This window comes from Prionailurus bengalensis, chromosome X (genome assembly GCF_016509475.1).
Source record: "Prionailurus bengalensis isolate Pbe53 chromosome X, Fcat_Pben_1.1_paternal_pri, whole genome shotgun sequence".
NCBI lineage: Eukaryota > Metazoa > Chordata > Mammalia > Carnivora > Felidae > Prionailurus > Prionailurus bengalensis.
The window spans coordinates 94,405,349-94,418,558 of NC_057361.1; positions in this window are offsets into that span (position 1 = coordinate 94,405,349).

The following is a 13,210-nucleotide window of genomic DNA, read 5'->3' on the forward strand; positions in this document are numbered from 1 at the left end:
ACCATTTGTAGTTTCTTTGCTATTTCAAACAATGTGGCAGGGATTTGTTGAGTCAAAGGTATATATTTTTTGTTTGTTTTTATTTTGAGGTGCACTTAGTAGCTGCTTGTCAAATGAAAAAAAATGAGGGAATGATTCTGGAATACACGTAGCAAAAAATGTGTGTGTGCGCATGTGTGTTTACAGTTTGTAAGTTTGTGTAAATGGCATGCGTAACTGATTACCCAGAAATGGTTCAAACTCAGTATTTTTGGTAAATCTGCCATTATTGAAAATATTTCACTACCTCTAACTTCACCCACTTTTTAACATGTTCTTCATCGTCCCTGAGTCCTGTATGTCTGAAGGCGAAAGAAAATTTCTAAAAACTTTGAGTATCAGCTCAGCTCTTGGCCCTTTCTGCAACTTAGTTTTCAAGAATGCCCCTCCACCCCTATATACTCCATCCTTTTATTTACTTTGCTTACCCCCTTCCCTTTATTCATTTTATTTACTCCCTCCCCAAATCAGACCATCTTCATTGTATATCTTTAGAAAGAATCTCTTATATAATTTGTGTGTCCCCTGTTCTCAGAATTATTTATCATTTGATTAAGTTGGGATAATTTGAAAAACTTAAAGAGCAGACAGAAAGTTACCAGATACATCTAATTCAAAGGAACAGTAAATCTGGGCACGTTTGCTTTCTTAGCCACACATTCTATTTAGTTAGAAATGCCTCAGACTACAAAGAAGGAGAAAGGAGGAAATTCTCTAAGAGGGTAAGTAACAGATCTGGGCTCATCTTAAAACAATCATCTAATAAACACCCAGTATCCAAAGCTACTTAAGTGAGGTACTCTTCCTTTCTTACTTGCTTAAGATCATGGTGCCCTCAATGATTTGTTTTACACTTGAAAGTTGCCCTTAGTATCCCTTAGAATCTGATTTACCTGAGAGGAGTGCGTGCTTGGGTATAAGGATGATGAGATCGCCTTTGCTGGAGAACAGCTATGTATGATATTCATTGAGCCTTACCACCTTTTAGGGTAGACTTCTAAATGAACATGGGTACACCCTATAAAGCAACCCTACCCATCCTTACTGAGTATTACGGACAGCTTGTGTTTCCCATCACTGTGGATTTCTTTTGAAAAACATTCTCTGAGTGTCTTCTTCCCCCAACTGGAGAGGGCGTAAATCTGCAATTTCCCACTTAAGCCACTAGATGGCAAATATGCAACAATAAGTCAAAGTGCTGCAGGGTTCTCAGAACCCCCAGGGGGAATTCAAATACTTTGAGGATCAAGTCGGTAAAAAGTGAACACAGGTGTTTTCAAACATAATGCAATACTGAATCCATGAAATGAGGAGTAACTTGAACACTACTAAGCGCAAACACGACGAAAACATCTCCTTGGCAATTTGTTAATACATTCTTAAAAACAAGTGTTCAGACTCCTTCATTGCTTGACAAAACTACCTCAATTTCAAAGTCAAAGAGGATAATTAGTAGTTCAGAACAAAAGTCCTATTGCAAGTGAGAAATGGAGTTCTGGGATGTGTTTCCAGGTTCATGTTACCAGATACTTATTGGGATTTCGAATGATCTCATAGGGCGAGGTATCTATCAAGATTCCATAGCTTTATGGAAAGATTTTGTAAGAGTGTCCAACTTGCCTATATATCTTCATTCCACGTGACCCAGTAATTCCGCACCGGGGAGACTATCTAAGCAAACCATGCAAAGAACAGAAAGAACATTTACAATCTGTTCTTTAAAGCTTTATAATATCTGGACATCTGAAACACTGGAAACATCTGATAATCGGGCAAAATGAAGAAATAGGTGCTGTTTGGAATAATGGAAGATTGTACCTTTGTTTAAAATTACGTTCATTGGGGCGCCTGTGTGGCTCAGTCAGTTAAGCATCCGACCTCAGCTCAGGTCATAATCTCACGGTCCGTGAGTTCGAGTCCCACGTTGGGCTCTGGGCTGACAGCTCAGGGCCTGGACCTGCTTCAGATTCTGTGTCTCCCTCTATCTCTGCCCCTCCCCTGCTCATACTCTGTCTCTCTCCGTCTCAAAAATAAAAATAAATAAAAACATTTAAAAAAATAAAACAAAATTATGTTCATTAAAATTTTGTAACAATACAGAATATATTTATAGTGTAAAGGGTTGGAAAACAAGATTTTAAATGTCTATATGGCACATTTAAAAAATACAGTAAAACCTTGGTTTGAGAGCATGATTTGTTCTGGAAACCTGCTTGTAATCCAAAGCACTCGTATATCAAAGCAAATTTCAAGAACCATAGGCTCAGTTGTGATCATGTGACATTCGGCATCACGTACTACTCGTATTGCAAGACATCGCTCATTTATCCAGTTAAAATTTATTAGAAATGTTTGCTCATCTTGCAGAACACTCACAGAACAAGGTACTCACAATCCAAGGTTTACTATACTATGCCGAGGAGAATGACTACAGGAAAATGTACCAAAATATTATGAATTAACTTTTTTTTTAATTGTCCTTGAGGAGTAAACTTGTGGATTATTTTTCCTTCTTCCTATTTTTCCCCATTTTCCAAATTGTCTATAATTTTTTCTGAATGATCTGTCATAAACATGTATTGATTTATAATGTGAAAAGTAAAGCAAATATTTTAAAAGAGGAGAAGTATTATTAGACAAAGGCAGTTCAACAAACTGAGGACAGAATGAAAATATGAACAGGAGGTACCTATTTTAATTTTTCTCTAATCCACTTTTGGGGTGATAATTGGGGGGAAAAAGAGAAGATATAAGGTAATGGCTTTTGGAGGTAACAAACTTCCACCTGTTCAAACAGAGCTTCCTCCTTTTTGCAAAAGCTGTATTTACTTTAGACGTATATGAATTTATTTCCAGATAAATCTGAATTTGGATTGAATAAGAGGTAACGTAGAATTCCCCTTTGGATTATTGCTTTCAACTTGTATTTTTATTGCCGATGGGTGGACGATTATATTTGTTTCCTCTTATTACGTCTTCTCCTTATGATCTCTTTCATTCATGAATTAATCCAAAAATAATTATCGAGCACTTACAGCCCATCAGACCTTGAGTTACATATTGGGGTTACAGCAGTGAATGAAATAGACTGTAAGGGACAACAACAATAAACAAACAAATAAATATGTAATTTGAGAGGAGAGGGAAGAAAGTTATTTATGTATCTTTTTTTAAAAACTTACACTAGATGTGCCCAACATAAGAAAAACAAATTATACACCATCCCAAGCAACCCTTGAACCTAATTCCAAATTCATATTGATTACGTAGGGTCTGTATAGTTTCAGGAAGTTACTTGGTATTGTCAGCTTAGTATAAATAATTTGCTTTTTTAAAGAAAAAGATTTCTGGCAACTAGGTGGCTCAGTTGGTTAAGCTACCGACTTCGGCTCAGGTCATGATCCACAGTTCGTGGGTTCGAGCCCCGCGTCAGGCTCTGTACTGACAGCTTGGAGCCTGGAGCCTGCTTCAGATTCTGTGTCTCCCTCTCTCTCTCTCTGCCCCTCCCCCACTTGTGCTCTGTCTCTCTCTGTCTCTCAAAATGAATAAACGTAAAAAAATAAAAAATAAAAAAAGAATAAAGAAAAAGCTTTCTTAAAGTTTTTATTTAAATTCCAGTTAGTTAATATACAGTGTATTATTAGTTTCAGGTGTACAATATAGTGATTCAACACTTTCATACATCACCTGGTGCTCATCACAAGTGCCCTCCTTAATCCCCATCACCTACTGAGTCTTTAATGATTTTCTTAAAGCTGTATGTAATAGCATACCACTTTCTCTAATAAACAGTACACAAAGATGATTGGTTTAATGAGCCTCAGGTCAAAAATCTCTTATCCACAATTCCAAAATCCAAAAAAGCTCTAGAAACCAAACGTTTTATTTATAAAGCATTTAGTGGCAAAATCTGATATTACCTAAACTAATCTGACCACTAAACCTGACCTCAGCTGCTATAAGTCTACTAGTGGTTTCTATTTATCCCATCTAATATAAATATTTGTGAGTTTTGTTTCAGAAATATTTAATGTATTTGATTATGTGCTGTTGGCCCTCATCTGATGGGTGATATTACCTAACCTACAGTATCTGCATCCATTACTTTTTTCAAATTCAAAAAATCCTATGTTGTATAAAATACCTGTTCCCAAGAGTTTCAGATAAGCAATTGAGGACGTAAATTCAGATTATCATAATAAATCCACTTGAACTGTCCACCTCTTATTTGAGTAAGGAGACTCAAATCACAGTGCACTCAAAGCAGTAAATTAACTTAGAATATATCAGCCAAAAATAAATTAGGGAATTCGTAATACAATTGGTATTTCATTGCCTTAGACAATAAAGGAAAGGCGAGATATCAGATAAAGGGCCAGTCTCACAGCGTAACATTGAGAAAACCACAAAACCTCAATAGAAAAGGGGAATGGACAAAAGACATGACAGACAGTTCATAAAAAAAGATGTACCAATTAGCCCTAAACATACAAAAATATGGTAAACTCCGCTCATAATAAGAGAAATGCAAGTCAAAGCTCTACTGAATACCATTTCTCATTTATTCGTTTGGAAAAATACCAAAGCTTGATAGTAAGCTTGTTTACAACATTGTAGGAAACGTTCACTCTCATATATTGCCAATGGGAATGCAAAATAATACAAATCCTATGATGGAGATGGGGAATTCAACAATATCTATTTTGTCTAAGAAAGAAGGAACAATATGAGGAGTGTGTGTGTGTGTGTGTGTGTTTATTTTTATAAAAAGAGACACAAGAAACTAAACTGGAATCTACAGAATGTAGATGGTGATGGAGTAAAAGCAATAAAGAAGAGAATGAGGCTTCTCCAACGACTCTGTTGATATATAGTTTTGATTTTCAGACCATGTTGATATTTTACATATTCAAAAACTGAAATTTAGTTAGCAGGAGTAGAAAAAAGTTAAAATTAAATACTAACAGAAATAGATGTACTTATTAATCAAATTAATAACAAAACTACACAGAAAATTAAACCGAGTAACATTTGAACATATGACTCTGCTATGTATCCTCACTGGGCTACATTCTAAAGGCATAAAGAACTGTAAAAACATCAAGAAACTTTACTTATTTTTTGTTAGCAGTGGTATACGGCAGTAATTATAAAGCGATTTTATGCAAACTGTAAAATTGAGCAAATGAGTAAATATATTGATATGTAGGCGGAACTGGTTCCAAAGTGAGAAAAGGAAAATTCGTAAAGAGGAAAAAAATTCTATATATGGACTGGAATTAGAGTTATCAGTATGAACTCATGAATCAAAAGCCTTGTTCACTGAAAGGTCCAAGAATCAATAATACTCCAGGAGCAATAAGAAAACCTATTGCCCACATCTTGGTTTTAAATGTTATTGTTCCTAAAAAGAACCACGACTCCTTGGAAAAAACAGCTGATTTCAGGTATGAGAGGGAAAGTGTAAGACAAGCTAAGAGTATCTTGTTGATATACAAAAGGGAAAATATCAAAAGGATATGAAGGTCAGCTTGAGGAAAAGTCCACTGGATCATTTTGGAAACAATCTAACCATGAAAATAAATAATAATAGCAATGGATTGAAACCCAATGAATAGAAAATAACTCATAGAGGCATAGTGACATTAAAAAGTAAAGTGGGGGAAGTTCTTTCTTGTAGAAAAGTCTATCTAATAAATATAGAAAGAGTAATAGAATTGAAAGACGAATATTTTACAAACACCATAGTAATAATTGCTTCAGTTAATAATATCAAGAGTCATCAATGCATAAAGGCTTGAGCAATAAGACAATCATATAGTCTAAATGTGTCACCTGACAGATTACTTATTAACTACAAAGAAGAAAGTTACCTCTGTAAGAGGGATCTGTTGGATACATTGTTAACCAAGTGGCAAGAGAAATCTGTTGGATACCCTGTGAAACAAGTGATCAGACTTGAAATTACCAATAATGGGACAAAATTACCTCTTGAGGTCATGTACTAAGGAGGGTGGAACATCATCTATGTGGTTTTTCTGTCAAAAACTTTTGCACCTAAATGCAATCATGGAGAAAAAAATCAAATTAGTCCAAATTGATAGATATTGTGCATAATAACTGGCTGGGACTCCTCAAAAACATCACTTTCACTAAAAACAAACTAAAAGAGAAAATATCTAGGGAACTGTTCTAGATTAAAGAAGCTAAAGAGGCATGTCAAACAATTGCAGCTCATGACCTTTGATTGGGTTCTGGATCAGGAAATAAAGCTCTATGAAGGACAATTGAGGGAGCATAGGTATGGATCGCATATTAGACAATGGTATTGTATAAATGTGAAGATCTTAAGTGTAATAATTGCATTGTGGTCATGTATGCCCTTTTTCTTAGAAGATACATGGTGAAGTACTTAGGAGTGAATTGTCATGAAATATACAACTCACTTTCCACATTAAGTACTAAATATACACACGGACGGTGGGGAGACACAACTAACTCTTGGTTAAGTACTAAATATGTTTGGGGGTGAGGAGACACACACACACACACACACACACAGAGCATGCACAGATGTGAAATCATCCTATGTTACTAACTCGGAAATCTCGGTGAAAAGTATGTGGTAGCATATTTTATTATTCTTGCAGCTTTTGTGCGGGTTCAAACTTTTTCAAACTAAAAAGTTATGGAGAAAATATAAGTAGGCGTTATATACGTCTGTTCTGATGGCGCCACCAGTCAGGAGGTATATTACAATAAAAGCAAGTCTCAGGCTAAATTGTGCCACACCTAAAAATATTAACAGGTGAAAAAAAAAGACATATGATCTGTTCTATATTCTTCAAAGCCCTCGTCATCTGTCTTCTTGGAAACTTAGACAACACTTTGCATCAAAGTTTCACTTAGAAATGGGTGCACCAATGTTCCGATGGCAAGATCAGCGAGGCTTCTAATTGCATCAGACAACAGATTCCCATATTAAGTATTGAGGCCCAAGGTAGAGAACTGGCAAAGATTCAGTGTCTTGCCTCTAGAGAGTTTCTTTGAAGTTGTTAGTTGGCTGAGCTTGCACGGCTTTCTAGCCAACTATAAACTTGAACTATTCTCATATCGCTATGAAAACTCATTTCTTATGCTAATTAAAAAAAACCCTAGGTTGTACATTTAGATATAAATACTTGAAAAAAATGGAACATACCCTTGAATAAGTCTCCACCAGAGGAATCTGAATCGTTGCATGAGACTACATCAAAGGTTAACTAACTGCATCTGGGTTACACATTAATGTTGACCCCCACCCATATCATGACGTCATTTATGTCAAAGCATTTTGCAGTAAATTACAGTCAAGGGCATGTAAGCCCCACTGTCTTCCTTTCGGCAAATTATTATATTCTTTTTTGAAAGTATGATATTTGCTAACCTTGGTCGTTCATTTATTTATGAATTTACTCACTTTCTATTGATGAATTTATGAATTCATTCATTCAATATTCAACATATATTTATTGAGTAGTTATTATGTGTTGGATATTGGGCTGTGAAAGACACAAGTAGAGTTAAGATATAGTCCCTGCCATCAAGCTAATGATAGAAACTGAGATGTATAATGTGCTGTGTTGTATAGTCAGGAAGTGTTCCCCACAGAAATTGACCTTTGTTCTAGTTCTCCAAAGATAGGTAGACAAGTCACAGGGAGAAAAAGTAAAAAGATAGGCATTCCAGGAGTAGGAAATTGGATGTGCAAAGGTATATTGACCAAAAATGGTGTGGCAAATTCAAAGAATTGTGAATAGTTTGATATGGCTGAAACATATGCTCCATGGAGGAAGTAGGTTAGGAAAATAAATCGGGGGCAAATTGTGATTGTGTGTGTGTGTGTCATTTTAAAGCATTTATATGTGAATCAGCCAGTGGTTTACAAGCTAGCCTGTTTATAAAAATCACCTGGCACTTATGGCCTGCCCATGGAAATTGTGCCTGAATAAGTCTGGAGTGAGTCTTTGATAAGTGCTCCTTTTAACAGGCTCCCCATGCATGGAGTTATTCAGAAAATGGCAAGTTTGGGAAATGATATTTTGTGCCAATTTTTTCCCATTTGTTTGTTTGATATGTTAGGCTTCCCCAAGAGATCTTGCTTGAGAAACAAACAGGAGTCTCCTAATTTACATTTTATTTTATTTTATTTTATTTTATTTTATTTTATTTTATTTCTGCAAATCCCTGCTTTAGGCAGCAGAGGAGAATGCGACATTCGAATTCATGTTTTAGAAATCTGATTGGCAATAATGTGAAAAATACAGTGAATATGGAAGAATGGAGGCAGAGAGCCAACTTAAGAGCCCTTTACAATAGATCAGGTTTAACATAATGAGGGCTACACTTCAGGTCTCAGCAGCGGGGCTGAAAATGAGGGGACAGATTGAAGCTGCACTTAGAAGGCAGAACACACACAGCTAGTTTTGATTCTAAGTGGGTTGTGAGAGACGAGATTCCCAGATGGCTCCTAGGTTTTTCGTTTTGGTGATGACGTAGATGGTGATTCCATTAACTGAGAGAATAAAACTTTGGCCAAGTGGCAAATCTGGCATGATAGTTCAATGTGAGGTGACTCCAGTCATCATTGAAAAGGAATGCCTGGGACTCAAGGGCGAGGGGTGGAGGAACGCCTGGGTGGCTCAGTCGGTTAAGTGTCCAACTTTGGCTCAGGTCATGATCTCACGGTTTGTGAGTTAGAGCCCCACATCTGTGGGGGCTCTGATAGCACAGAGCCTGCTTTGGATCCTCTGCCTCTGAGAGATCCTCTCTCTTTGTCTCCACCCCTCCTGTTTGTGCTCTCTCCCTCTCTAAACAAACAAACAAACAAACAAACAAACATTTCTTTTTTAAAAGAGAGAAGGAGGTTGAAAATATAAAGTTATTTATCATTCCTATCTAGGTCAAGGGTTCTTAATCCAGGCTACAGGAGTATTTGAGATCTCCGAAAATGTGTGTAAAATAGTGTGTGTGTGTGTGTGTGTGTGTGTGTATGTGTGTATTGTTCCCTGGGGGGGGAAGGGACCTAGCTCTCATATAATTTTTTAAAAGGTCGCTGGCCCCCAAACGGATAAGAACTGATCTAGGTATCAGTTCAAAGTGAACTAGCATAAAATCAGTGTCTCTGAGCATTGTTGGCATTTGGGGTTATTTTGTCCTTAGGGGTGTGAGAGCCCACTTGAATTTCCTTCAAGAATATAATGCCTATCTACAATATTATACAAATGAGAAATTTAGGGTTTGAAGAATAACCTTTTGAATGTCTGAGATTAATTGGGAGAAGATTTTAGGATAAGCCTTACTTGACTGGTTCTTCAAATCGCTGTTCTAACTTAGTAATTACTCACTGCTCTAACTGAGTAATTACTCTGAAATTTCAAAGAAGAGGTGTATTGTGGGTGGGCTTACTCATAACTCGGAAGACAGAGAAGAACTTATTTTATTCCATATTTTAACCTCTGAACAAAAATATGCCTCTGAAAATAAGTGTGTTCAATCCTCCTTTATTAAAGAGATTTTCTGTCTTGAGGTTTTTTGTTTTTTAATCTGGATGTTAGGAGCGACGCTCTTTGGACCGTCATTATATGTGCGTTGCAGGTAATTTTTCCTACGATACACTTGAATGAATTTAAAGCTTAATATGTATATTTAATAATAGAAAAAAGAATAAAAGATTATTTCCAGTGCTTCAAACACTGAAGGGAGCTCCGGTTCCTGTTAAGGTGGAGAAAACAGACTGACCCTACTGAATCCCCGGACAGACCGAATGGAGCAGCTAACTAGGGCATCGGAAAAGTAACTTGGTACTGGGTACAGAAGACTGGGGAAAGATATGAGCACTGCAGAAATGAACCATCTGGCACTGGGTCATCCATTTTTTTCACTTCCGTAGGTCCTGACTTGAACTCACATACAGCCTGTTCCCGGAACTGCACCATGGACAGACAGAAGTTCAAGGGAAGTCCCCTCTTTCTGTTCCAAGTGAGAGAAAGAAGGATGCCCAAGGGGCAGAAAGAGTGGCAGGTATCCTCTGCATTTTCCTGGCCTGGCCTGCAAAGCCGGCTCCAATTCTGGTGCTTAAACCTGTGAAAGTGGTGCAGCAGCAGTCAAGCAAACACCTCAATCTCAGAAGAGGGAAAATCCTTCTCTATTATCTGAAAAACCGTGGCCCACACATTGTGGTGGGATAACTTGTCGCCCGCATGAGCGCGCACACTCTCTCTCTCTCTCTCTCTCTGTCTCTTTCTCTCTCTCTCTCTCTCTCTCTCTCTCTCTCTCCTCCTGCTGCTTGGCCTCAGAGACGGCCAGATATGGGCAGTTTGTTACAAAGCAGAAAGAAAAAAAAAAACACCTTGGATGTCTAGTGAGAGAACCAAAAAACAGGACCTTGGTGAGACAGAGAACATGGAGGAGATCAGGGAGAAGGATGAACTCGAGAATGGGATCCCGTAATGTTGCCAGGGAATTCTGGACTCCAGTCCAAGGTGTGCATGCATCAAATGCGATTCTGTTAGAGCACGCCACAGGTCTCAGGCTGGGCCCCGGGAGGCACACACCGTGGGTGAAGCCAAATACCTTCTAAAGCTTTGGAAACTGGACTTACATAGGAACCATAGCCAAATGAAGGCAAGTAGAAGCATGTGGCCTAAACCTAATTGGCACAATTGACCATTTATTTGTATTTTTTAATTTATTTTTTCATGTTTATTTATTTTTGAGACAGAGAGAGAGCAGGGAAGGGGCAGAGAGAGAGAGGGAGAGGCGGAATCCGAAGCAGGTTCCGGGCTCTGAGCTGTCAGCACAGAGCCGCACTCGGGGCTCAAACTCACAAACCGTCAACTCATGACCTGAGCGGAAGTAGGAGGCTTAACCGGCTGAGCCACCCAGGTGTCCCCACAATCGACGGTTTAAAAACAAATCTCAATAGGATTTTTTTAAGGGACTCAGCATTGTATAGTCTTAAAAATGCCCAAGCGCCAGGTCACAATTGTTCCATAAAAAAAAAAAAGAAAGAAAAAAACAGCAAATTCTGGTAAGGTCTCGAGGGACAATGCAAGCAACAGACATTTACCCTGGGGGGCCCCAATTGTTGCAATTCTCCAAAAATAAAATACATGGCGGTAGCTATCATAACCATGCGTCATGAAACAAGGCAAAATAGTCTTCAAAGGCATAGAAAGACAGAAAATCTCAGAAGAGAAATAGAAGACAGATGTGTTTTAAATGTGACACAAGAGAAATGACAATGGCACGAAACAAACTCACCAAAAATAACCACCCACTGCCCCAGTGGAATGGGGAAATAAGGACTTCTGAGAAATGGCTCCTCCCTAAAAGCCGTGAGGACACAGGCACGTGAATAGTGTCCAGCTCACTGAACACGACCCTGGCTGCGCGCCAGAAATGGCCTCATTTCCTCGTGGACTCAGCTGTAGCCCTCCTTGGCCACAGTCTTGCCACCAGCCCCGTTTACCAAGGGACCTGGGAACATACATGCCCTTCTGTTCCCTCAATAACAAAGTCCCTGAAGTCAGACCTGACCACAAACCTTGAAGTGCATCTTTGCCCAGCTCCGGCGCTGCTTGGCCATGATCCAGGGCAGTCCTGCCTGCCCACGGACCCGACAGGAGACACCCCCATCCATGCCCCCGGTGGCAAGTCCGCCATCTTTGCTCCCCACTGTAGACGCTGAGCGGCCCTGTTACTCAATTGTACCACTCCCGGCCATGGTCCTGGGCCAGTCCTGCCTATCCAAAGACCTGCCAGGTGATCTGGAAGGAGCCCCCCTCCCCACCCCAGGAACCCAGAAGGAGCCACACCTGTCTGCACACCTGGTAACAGGTCCACTGTTTGGGAACCTAAATTAGACCCTAGCCCCAGTGAACTCCCTACTGACCGATGTCCCAGAAGTAGTCCTGTCTGCCCAGGACCAAATAGGATCCATGCCAGCCCAAGCCCCTCATAACAGAACATTGATCTCAGATCTGACTGGACACTGAAGTAGCCTGCTGACCCCTCTCCAGCCTTGCTCAGCTGTGGTATCCTGTCTACCAAGGGCCACAAGGAGGGTCATGCCCATTGGCACTTCTGGTTGCATATATAGAATTGTCCCCTCAGGGCACCTGGGTGGCTCAGTCGGCTGAGCGTCCGACTTCTGCTCAGGTCCTGATCTCACGGTTGGAGAGTTCAAGCCCCGCGTCAGGCTCTGTGCTGACAGCTGGGAGCCTGGAGCCTGCTTCGGATTCTGTGTCTCCCTCTCTCTGCCCCTTCCCCGCTCACGCTCTGTCTCTCTCTCAAAAATAAATAAACATTAGAATTGTCCCTTTACTCAACATTCCAGTTCTGGGTATATAGCCAAGAGAGATGAAAAAAAATGTCAACACGAAAACTTGTACACGAATGTTCATTTTGAAAAGAAAGCATTTTTAAGTTATCTTTTTTTTAATTTGAAATTTGCAAATAAAAAGTACAGGTATGAAATTTTCTGCATGGATTCTAGGCTATGCCCTTAGTAAACAGACTCTGCTCCGTATCTCTCATTCTAAACAGTAATAAAACACCAAAGGGTAGTCTGCAAAATCCAGAGTCCTGTACGTAATAACAAAAATGCAGTGGGCGTTCCATTTTGTAAGGTAGCGAACAGCTTCAGAAAAATTTATCAACAAGGAACGTGGGGAAAAAAAGGAGAATTTCCATTAATACGTATTAAGCTAAACATGCAGTTAAAGAGAAGTTAGTTCCTTCAGCATTCTTAATGAAGCTTTCGCTCCATTTTACAAAATGGAAATGAAATAGATGTATAACATTCTGTAAGTTTAAGGTGCATAAGGTGTTGATTTTGACCTTTGCAATATGATTACCGCTGTCGTGTCAGTGAAGACTATCACATCACGTAATTATTTCTTTTCTGTGCTGGAAACAAGATCCAGTCTCTTTAGCAACTTTGAAGTTTATGATACAATACCGTTGACTGTAAGCACTCTGCTGTGTGTTTAGTTCTCCACATTGGTTCCTTCGGACAAAAACATTCCCAGTTCCCCCATCCCACCCCACCCCCACACTCTGGTAACCAGCTTTCTACTGTTTTTATGAATTTGGCTTATTGAGATTCCACATATAAGCCAGATCACAC